This window comes from Crotalus tigris, unplaced genomic scaffold (assembly GCF_016545835.1).
Source record: "Crotalus tigris isolate CLP2741 ecotype Arizona unplaced genomic scaffold, ASM1654583v1 scf7180000017571.3126492, whole genome shotgun sequence".
NCBI classification, from domain to species: domain Eukaryota; kingdom Metazoa; phylum Chordata; class Lepidosauria; order Squamata; family Viperidae; genus Crotalus; species Crotalus tigris.
This window is the reverse complement of record NW_024096482.1, coordinates 2,488,966-2,500,065: the sequence shown is the minus strand read 5'-3', so window position 1 is coordinate 2,500,065 and position 11,100 is coordinate 2,488,966. Positions and strand designations below refer to the sequence as shown.

Genomic DNA, 11,100 nt, shown 5'->3' with positions numbered 1-11,100 from the left:
CTGAAAGCCCCTGTTCAATTCCTGTAATTTCAAGTGAAGATGAAAGGTTTTGAGAAGCTACTAGTTACTAGAATAGCCAATACTGAGGGAGATGGATGGATGGATGGCCTTTCCTGGTATAAGTTTATTATGTTCTCTTTAAAACAAAATTGTTGGGTGAGACAGCAGTAAATTTTGGCTCTCCGGAAAATTTATACCCTTTTCAGAATTGGTTTATTAGGCAGAAAGCTCAAGGACTGAGCAAGATTAATCTCTTTATTGCAGGCAAGAATGAAGGCATGTATACATTGTAGTATATATTGTGCTCAAGGGCTAAATTCTAGGAGGATGAATTTTTTCTTCTTCTCATCTTTCTGAATCAAGGGATTTTTGACCATCCTTTTGATGGCTTTGGAATGGACCTGATCTACGTTGACATATGACTTCTCTCTAGCATGAAAACTATCCATTCTCATACTGCTAGACTAACGTTTATACTCATAGAAGATGGGTTTGAAGAAAATGGCTTTGAAAAGTACATTCCCTAATCAGGTTATAAAAATGAATATAAATATGGAAGGCTGTCCTTTCTCATCTCTTAATTATCCTGTGAGAAATACATTCTTCTTATGGTGTTCCACTCAGGATAATCAGTTCACACAATTCAAGCTAGATGAATCAAAAGTAGTTTCCTGTGTTTCTATGTGTGTGTTACGAGGTAACAACAAATATATCAGGTCTGCTACTTCAGCATTACGCAGGATGCCAATATTAATACTATGCTGGATTTAAATTCTCATAATCCCCAGTACACTTGGTTTCATGAGATGCATTAGTGGAGTGGATTGTATTCTATTAATGGGATATGATAATTATGCAGTTGAAACCCAACAATGGAAGACAGCAGTCAAAGAAGGTTCAACTATCAAACAGAATAAGTAACCAGGAGCTGATGTTGTCAACTTGAACTTTCTACAGATATGAGATCATGGCCATTGTTAAGACTATTTAGGATCAGTTTTGTAGTCCAGCAGCAAACCAACATCAGCAAGCTATCCTTGATCATTTTCACAAAAACTTGAAATCATTCTCACAATCATGTATAAAAATCTACTGATAAAAATCATGATCAAGAGAAAAGCTCTATTCAAAGAATCAAAACAAAACATCTTATTCGTATAGCTCACATGTAGGCAACCCCTTCCTCTGAACCACTGATAGCCCCTCTTATTTGTGGACAACCCAGAGAACTTTATTTTTTATGCCAACCATTACCAGCATGGAAATGGAAGTCCTGCCTGCATATGGCCTGCTTAATCTGGGCAATATTAAAGCTTCTCATCCCAACCCACCCCCATAAAATAGACAAGAAGCTGTACTCTCACTTATTTAAGTGATAATTAAAGGGAAATGGTTTTGTGTTTATATATTTGTTCAATCAGACTTGCAGCTCAAAATTATTACCTGCTTTGGTACTAGATGTACAAAAGGCATTCACAAAGCTGTTTTTGCTTCTGATTAGTAGTAGTCATAGTAGTCATAGTAAACAAACAACAATTATAATGATCAGGCTTCCCAGTAGTGATACAAGGTTGGCATAGAGTATAAGCAAAGGGGCTCCCTGTATTTAGAGATAATTCTCCCCAATGCCAGGATCAATTTAAGCTGTCCTTATCAAGCAACTTGTTTTATTTCAACCTGCCAGAGTTTATTAACTTGGTTGCCGTTTTTTTCAAGATCTTGTTTGTTTTTCAGATGAAATGCTTTTTAACCTTGTAACGGAATGACTTGTATTCCAAATGGGGTTGTTGTGAATAAAAGTTCCCAGAATTTCAACACAGCTCACGAGGATGACGTCTTTAGTGGTGTTTGTTTTCCTCTTTCCCCCTCAAATACCTTGTTTAGAAGCACTTTGCGGAACAGCAATCAATTTGTTAATCTTTCTGTTAACAAAACAAGACAGACAAACAAGCACTATATTTCAATGTCCCATTAGATATTTTCTGTTCCTTCCTTTAAAGATACATCTATAGGAAAATGATCTTTGTTTGGTTTGTTCATTTCCCATTTAGTAATTCCCATAATGATGAACAACATGATCGCCAACATCCGATAACGGATATGGCACAAGAAGAAGAAGTTAATGATGAAGCCACTACTTACACATATCTTCTCTCTTTCTATCATTCTCTTCATCTGGTTTGAACATCCTGTGGTTGCAATTTTTTAACATAAAAACCTATATGTTAGATATTGTAATATAATCTGGATCTTAGTGTAATGAGGGAATGACCTTGGGAGACAGGAGGGAAAGCAGCAGACTAGGCAGAAGAGGTGGATAAGCTTTCAGAAGGAAGAAAGGCATAGCAAACATCTCAGAAGGACATTCCCTAGTTTCTTGGACTATAAAGATGACAGGGGAGAAATTAGCAGTTGGGTAAAATCTTATCTTCAGAGCATTAATGGTCAATATTTTGTCTGGAAAACAGCTAGTAACTCATGAGGTTCTTTAAAGATTGGAGATTACTTTCACTATGGTTATGGAAGGAAAGCTTATTTAACAGCTAACTTTTATCCAGAGAAACCTGAAAATGGAGCACTGGCTTAAATATAGGATGAGATGCAGATGAAATATATTCAATTCTATATTTTTCAAAAGAAGAAAGAAGAAACAGAAGAGCTGGAGTTACAATATGCATCATGTTCATTATTTTCATTACATGATTTGGATAGCTTTTCTGCAATAAAGAAATAAAACTATTGGCTATATCTGAGTATTTGATAGTGTGGTTACTACTAAAGTCATTCTTTGTCCAAGATACTACTGAAAATGAAATGCAAGTTGAGTTCACTGGAGTCTTCTTAAACAGATCTAATTTAATAACATAACAGACTGAAATGCCATCAGAGAACATTTCTCATTTTTGAGAATCGCAGATGGTTGTGAGTAGTCTGATTTTATGCTGTTTGGATTCATCTAACATCAATTAATATCCATGATAAAATCAAATTGGCTAAAGAAAAAACAACAATGGAATTTTGGTACTGGATATTCATCCACTTGCCTTCCTCAAAGATCTCAAGAAAATATTATGTTTGCATTAATAAACCACATGCTTTCTTTCTGTTAAAAAGAAATTAAAGAAATGTTGAATGTGTTTCTCTGATCAAAATTTCTTACCTTTATTCAGGCTTACATGGAAAGTGCAGATGACAATGGAACACCATAAATGAATCACTTTGCTTATTTCTATCAGTGTAGCTACCAATGTCTTTGGAAGCATGTTTACAAAAGAAAGAAAAAAACACAGGATCATAATTGGGACCAGAATCTCTGTTTCTAAAGAAAATGATTGTTAAGTGAGTTGCATCTGATTTTACCACCTTCTATGCCACCATAATTAAACAAATCACTGCAGTTGTTAAATGAATCATACAAATCAGTTGGACTAGAAGACTCCAAGGTGCCTTCCAACTCTGTTAACTGTTACTGTTATTTTGCTTATTTATATTAGTACACCTGCCAGTGTCTTTGGAAGCATGTTAAGTGAATCCAGCTTCCCCCATTGACTTTGTTTGTTGGAAGCTATCTGGGAAGATTGCAAATGATGGACACATGATCCAGGGATGCTCCAACTATCATAAATTCACACCAGTTGCAAGCATCTGAATTCTGATCTTGAGATCGGGAGGATGCTGTGACTGTTGTTAGCGTGAGGACCAGCTGTAAGTCACTTTTCTCAGTGCCATTGTAACTTCAAATGGTCACTAAATGAATGGTTGTTACTTGAGCACTACCTGTTTATAGAGACATTTAAGTAAAGAGTCTTGTGTATGACTACTACAAATATATTATACCAATATATATTATAATCACTATGTGTGCATAATGCTTGCTTTCTCGGGAGAGAAATGGTGACAGTGGTATTGATGTTATCATTTCTTGCTGCTTTACCAAAGTGTTCAAATTACACAAGGAGAGGGACAACCAAATTTGGTCCCTCAGTTCCAGCCAACCTGATTTTTTCTTTATATGGGTCTCAGTGTTCTTTCATTCCTAGCAGCAGCTACAGTATGCTTAGACTCACTCTCTAGATTTCTTTTGTAGCATGCTTCTACTATTAAATCTGACAGAGATAAATCTACTTCTTTGCTCTCAGGTGCAAATTAGGGACGCTCTTTCAGGGTAAGCCTAAACTGGGATAGATGGTTACTCATCTGAGCTTGGTGGACTTTTGTGTTTAAGGGTTAGATATATTATATTCATGATAAAATACATTCTCACAATTCAAAACTTTTATCACCATTTTAAAAATCAGCATTATAGAATTGTGCCATAAACTTCTCCCCTTTTACTATGTTTTGAATGTCTGGTCAATGGGGTGATATGTCTGCCTTTATACTGTGTTGAAAAAGGACAAGAAACTAGATAGATACTAATAAAATTTGTATCTCTGGTTTTGTAAAAGATGGAATAAATAGTTCTAATTGAAATATTGTTTCATTTGAAAAGAAACAGACTGGTAAAAAGCTTAACAAACTCTTTCATAATTTGCCAAATAGATCCCATCTGTGTAAACTAATATAACCCAAATAATGGCTTGTTTGATTCTGCAGAGTTTGACATATTAACATGTGTCATAATGTGACTGGTCTTCAGATCTTCCCCATGCAGGGCATTGGTAAGTATATAGGTTTACATACAGTATGGGTATTTATTAACATATGTCTGTATTGTGCATTAGTGCCTCCCTTGTAGCTGCATGTCTTAACTGCAAGATCTGTATGTTAATATTAAACAGGCTCTTCAACAAAGTAGCATCTGTTTTTTCAATTAAAGATATTACATTTCTGTTAATTTTGGAACATTCCAATCGTTAAATAAAAAAGAACATGATTATTTGCCATCATACAATATCTTTAATTCTAAGATCAAAACTTAGATTTAAGGGGAGGAAAGACTTCCAAATCCTCATTACCAAATTGATCCATTGTGGAAGTAAGTCCAAGTCAATTCTGGGGATAAATTGTCCCTCTTATCTCCTATTAACATACAGAGGTGAGAAGCCCGCACAGCTTTCAAAGTCTCCAATGTTGTTCTATCAAGCAGCACTTATTAAACAATCAAACCCCACAGTTGGCACCAGCAGAATTTTAGAATTGAATAGAGCTGGAAGGGACCTTAGAGGTCTTCTAGTTCAGCCCCCCTGCTCCAGCAGGAGAACCTATACCATCTCAGACAAGTGACTGTCTAGCCTCTTCTTAAAAATCTCCAGTGATGGAGCGCCCATGATTTTTGGAGGCAAGCTGTTCTACTAGTTAATTGTCCTCACTGTTAGGAAGTTTCTCCTTAATTCCAGGTTGCTTCTCTCTTTGATTTCCAACCATTGTTTCTTGTCCTGCTCCCTGGTGCTTTGGAGAATAACGTGACCTCCTCTTCTTTGTGGCTGCCCCTCAAATACTGGAATACTGCTATCATGTCTCCCCTATTTCTTCTTTTCTTTAGACTAGCCAAACCCAAGTCCTGCAGCTGTTCTTCGTATGTTTTAGTCTCCAGGCCTTTGATCATCTTAGTTGCTCTTCTCCGAATTTTTTTTCCAAACTCTCAACATTTTTTTGTGATATGGTGACCAAAATTGGCTGCAGTATTCCAGGTATGGTCTTACTAGGGTTGTATAAATTGATACTAATACTTTGCATGATCTTGATTCTATGCCTCTGTTTATGCAACCCAGGATTGTATTAGCTTTTTTGGCTACTGCTGCACACTGCTGGCTCATAGTCAAGTGATCATCCACTAGGACTCCAAGGTCCCTCTCAAAGTTACTGTTTTTAAACCAGGTCTTGCCTAATCTGTACTTGTACCTTTGATTTTTCCTGCCTAAATGTAAAGATTTGCTTTTCTCCACATTGAAACTTATTTTGTTGGCTAGGGCCGATTGTTCAAGTTTGTCAAGATCTTTTTGGATCCTGAGTTTGTGGGATGTTGGCTACTCCTGCCAATTTGGGATCATCTGCAAATTTGATGAGTTCTCCTTCAATTCCTTCATCTAAGTCATTTATGAAGATATTGAAGAATACTGGGTCTAAGACGGAACCTTGTAGTACCCCATTGCTTACTTCTCTCCATGTGGACGTAGTGCCATAGAGGTCTACTCCTTGAGTACGGTTTGCCAGCCAGCTACAGATCCATCTGGTGGTGATGTTGTCTATTCCACCTTTTTCTAGCTTACCAAGAAGTAGGTTGTGGTTCAGTTTATCAAATGCCTTACTGAAATCTAAGTATGTTACTTCCACAGCATTTCGCTGGTCTACTAGTTTAGTCACTTTATCAAAGAATAAAATAAGATTGGTTTGGCATGATCTGTTTTTAACAAACCGATGCTGGGCTACCAGTTATAACTTTGTTTGCTTCTAGTTGTTCACAGATCTTTTTTTTAATTATCTTTTCTAGGATCTTCTCAGGTATTGATTGGTCTGTGGTTTCCTGGGTCTGTTTTTTTTTTCCTTTCTTGAAGATGGGAAACACATTAGCCCTTTTCCAATCCTCGGGTATTTCCCTGGTGCTCCAGGATTTTTGAAAGATTTTCATTTGCTTGTTTTCTACACTCTTGTCCCAAAGATGCTTTTTTATGAGGCAACTGTTTTTCTTTGAAAACATTTCACTTCTCATCCAAAAAGCTTCTTTAGCTCTGACTGGATGGTGGGGAATGGAAGTCAGAGCTGAAGAAGCTTCTTGGATGAGAAGTGAAATGTCTTCGAAGAAAACAAGAAAGTCCAGTTGCCTTATGAAAAAGCATCTTTGGGACATCCATGACCTGGGTAACTAAGAATCTCCATGGACATCTATACTTTTGTGTTTAAAAGGGAACAATGCGACTGAAGGCAGGGGTCCCCAACCCCCGGTCCATGGTCCAGTACAAAGCTGTAGCATGCCAGCAACCGGTCCGCACAAACAAGGAAAGCCCCATCCACAGGATGCAGCAGAACACAAAACCACACCCCCTTCAGTCCACGGAAAAACCTTTCTCCATGGAACTGGTCACTGGTGCCCAAAAGGTTGGGACCTCTGACTTTGGGGAGAAGCTTTTAGCCTTACTTTGGGTAACTGGTTTTAATCAGGGCTGGCCTCATGCACAAGAGCCAGTGTGGTACAGTTGTTGAGACATCAGATTGAAGACCAGGAGACTGTCTTCTATTTCAAGCATAAAGATGAGTGAGCTTGGGCCAGTCCCTCTTTCTCAGCCATAGGAAGCAGGCATAGCAAACCACTTCCTAAATCTTCCCAGGAAAACTGCAGGGACTTCCCTGACACAAAGGCACACAATCACACACAAAGACCTCATGCACAGCAGAAAAATCTGTTCTTATGATGACAGTTTGGACTAGACTGGGGAAATGGCTACACGGATAAACTTAAAGGAATAGCTGGTCTTCTGATCAGTGGTTTGATAGCCACAGAGGAGAACCAGTGTTGGAGCTAACAGTGATAGTGATGCAGCAATGCATCTTTCAGGGCAGTGGAAATGGTTGCGGTGAATTTAATACTTTTTTAAAAATGCTTGGTGGGCTGCATATTCTTAATATGTATCCTATAACATCCATATGATGAAGAAGGATTAGGGTTATGGGGAAATCAATGATATCAATCCAACAATAAATATATAGAATATGCTATGATGATCTGTAAAAAAAAAATCTTAAACCTGAAATGGGTCAATATCCTTATTTTGAAAATGCAGAGATTTGTGGACAAGTGTTCTGGTTCTACAGAACATTTAATTGAGCAAATGTTCACTATACATAAAACAACACACTCCCATCACAATTACACAATGTTGTTATTATTAAGGAAATCTGTTAATAGCTAGGTCCTATCAGATTAATATAATACAATGAAACTTAAGTTCTAAGTTCCAGAAATATTTTGGCTATAAATTTTAATTTTTCATGTTCATTGTTGTCTAAGTATTTTATACCCTGAAGCTCAAAGTGGCATACATAGAGCGGTTTCCTTATATTTCCTCTTTCACACACCCCTGAGAATAGATTGGGCTGCAGAAGTAAACTTCCATAGCTGAACATGCAACAGAATGTAGTCCAATACTTCCTGAATTTAAGCTTGGAAGAATTTGAAATTGATTTGAAGGCCACATCTGCCTGGGCTGAATGGCAGAAACATTATATTCAGAAATTATTACATAAACAAACTTCAGCTCCAGATTATGTAGTAATAATATGAGAATTATTGTATTTCATTTCCTATCTACCAAAGCAGACTTTCTTACTCTGGTGTTCTCCAGATGCTTCTGTCTTTCATAATGATCTTACTTCATCATCCTGACAACTTAAAATGACCTTGAGTGCTTCCTGGATCAAACTTATTTGTTGAACAATCTGTAGTCAGTAAAACATTGCAACATTGTTGTTTGCTATCTTGTGTGAGTTTGTCCGTGTGGGTGTTTCAGAATATTTGTCTACAATCCTGGACCACAAGGTGAATTGGCAAGCAATTGTTGATATCTGTAAATGCTTTCATGTTGAGTTAATGCATCATGGATATCTAATTCAAGTTCAAGACATTTGCTCTGGCATTGGCAATAACATGGAAAATGTTGTATTCTATGAGAAGAGCTAAGCTTATGTAGCATTAAGATGATGGTAGTGAAGGCTGGAATACTATAGTTAATGGATTCAGGGAAGGTTTGATTTATTTCTCATGTGGTTAGAATGGTTAGAATGCTGGGTTGATGATTTTGAAGCCCGAGTGCTTCTGTGTGACAGACAGTGGTGGGATTCAGCCAGTTTGCACCACTTTGGCAGAACCGGTAGCTAATTTTTTGTTGCCCAGGCCCAGAATGGACTTCTGGAAGCAGCATCCACACAGAGAACTGGTTGTTCACATATTTGAATCCCACCACTGGTGACAGAGTAAGTTCCCATCATTTGCTCCAGCTCTTGCTGACCTAGAAGTTTGAAGCACGCAAAATAGATAAATAGGTACCACTTTGATGGGCTCATTAACAGGGGCATGAAAGGAACCCCCAACTGGGTATCCCCTGGGCAACAGTGGTTCGCTGTTTAATCCTTTCACCACAAAAGTGCTTTGGTGCCTCTGACAAAAAAGTACAGTATAGTATGAGGACAAAAATGTGTTTTTCACTGGCAAAGGAGTTTTGTTGCTGTTGTAGCAGATATCAAGGACTGGGCCTCCCCTTGATCTTCTTCTCCACTGCCCCTGAGAATTTATTGATTGATTTGTATCCTGCCTTTATTATTTTCACAAATAACTCAAGGTGGCAAACATTTCCAATATACCTTCTTCTTCCTCTTTTCCCCACAACAACAACCCTGTGAAGTGGGTTGGGCTGAGGAAAAGTGACTGGCCCAAAGCTGTCCAGCCTTAACCACTAGACTAATCTGGTTCTCTTAAGTGGTAACAATTAGTAACATTAAGAGACCTGAAACCAAAAACACGACTTTTTGGTGGCCTGTGAAGGAAAAAACAAATAGTTAATGTTCACTGACTTACTGGGCCAGATACACCAAGCTCCAAGGCTGCTGAAACTGTTGCTCTGCTGGAGGCACATCTTTGTCCATGGTACAAAAGTTGAATGCTTTTAAGAAAAACCCAAAAGAAAGCAGAAGAGATTATTAGAATCAACCCTGGCACTTTGCTATATTCTGTGACTTGAGAGAGGGCCTGCTTTGTGGTTGTTTTATTTGTGGATTAAAGAAGAAGCAGTCCACCACTGCCTCCTTCTTGAACCAGATCTGACCCTCGCTGCAGCACAGGGAAAGGTTTTGGCAACAGAAGCTGCACCACAACACGGGAAAGAAATCTGTCATAGAGATTTTTCCAGTGTGCTCATGCTTCAAGATGAGAAGTAATCAGAACTTTTTTCAGCCAGCTCACAGAAGCCTAATTATTCATGGGCCTGCTAGGGTTATGGTGAATAACATAAGCACAATGAGTGACAATTCCAGAATGCAGAATGTTATGCTTGCAAGAAAAAGGGCCATATTTCTTGAAGAATTACTATTTCCAGTTTAGCTTGCCTCCAGCACACTTCTGGTCAATCCCAGCAGCCAGATCGCTGCAAGCACACACACCTTTCAGTTCAGCTAGCAAAACTACAGATGGCTAACTTCAACATCTGCTAGCTTTCAGATGTGCATGGCCAGGGAAGCTAGCAGTCCTTCTTACCTCAAAGTAAACCCATTAGGGCTGCCATTATATGTGGAAATGATCAGCAATTTGAACAGATTTCTGGATGAGAAGAAAGGCTACCACTTCTGACGTACCATGACAAAACCTTTTGCTTCTCAATCTGAACTGCTGGAGTATGCCCAGATATAGTCTTTTTTGTCTACCTCTCCAACTTTGGATGAGAGTATTTTCAAGGCAGGTGGTGGTATTAAAAAAAAAAAAGCTTTTTTAGCTTCTGTAATTACTTCAGTAAAGCTTCATTAATGTTCTGGGGAGATTGTTCCAGCGCTGTTTTATAGTACTTCCAATTGGGCAAGCCTCTATGGTACAACAGAAGAGAAAGAGGTATATTGATCTCTCAGTTTTCCAGGACATCAAATGATCCTCGACTGAGGATTATTTGTTTAACAACTGTTCAAAGTTAGAACAGTTGCTGAAAAAAGTGATTTATGACTGATCCTCGCATTTACAACCTTCACAGTATCCCTGAATTTTATCTATGATGGTGACAGGAAATCTGAGTTTGAATGAATCAAGAAGCTCTTTCAAGAAGAACCATTTCAGACTAAAAATGACAAATTCAGGAATTTCTGTTTGTTGTCTTCTGTTTCTTTTTATGCTAGAGTTGAACCAAAACTGCTTGTTCTTTTTCTGCAAATAGCTTTGAAGTCCTTACTTTTCCAATGGTGTAATTGGGCACTGTAAAATATTTGCTCATTTATTTAATGTCTGTTGAACAGTGTAATTTAAAAAGTAGTCATTCATTTTCATAGATATCATTGTCATGAAACCTGTGTGGCTTATGCTACAAAGCAACTCACGGTTATGACAAGGACAAGAAAGTCAATTTAGAACAAGAATACCAGACAGACAAAATAAATAATCTTTGTTTTGGCCAAGGACTGTAATAA

At 37.9% G+C, this 11,100-nt stretch overlaps 1 long non-coding RNA gene across 1 annotated transcript; it reads right to left on the bottom strand.

Moving 5' to 3' along the window:
* Positions 1-270: 270 nt before the first annotated feature.
* On the bottom strand, positions 271-10,782 carry LOC120313745. The gene is made up of 4 exons (XR_005558251.1): positions 10,285-10,782; positions 9,512-9,596; positions 3,161-3,251; positions 271-1,922 (listed from the first exon to the last, which is right to left on the bottom strand). It is a non-coding gene; the product is annotated as an uncharacterized LOC120313745 (long non-coding RNA).
* Between the last annotated feature and the right edge of the window lie 318 nt (positions 10,783-11,100).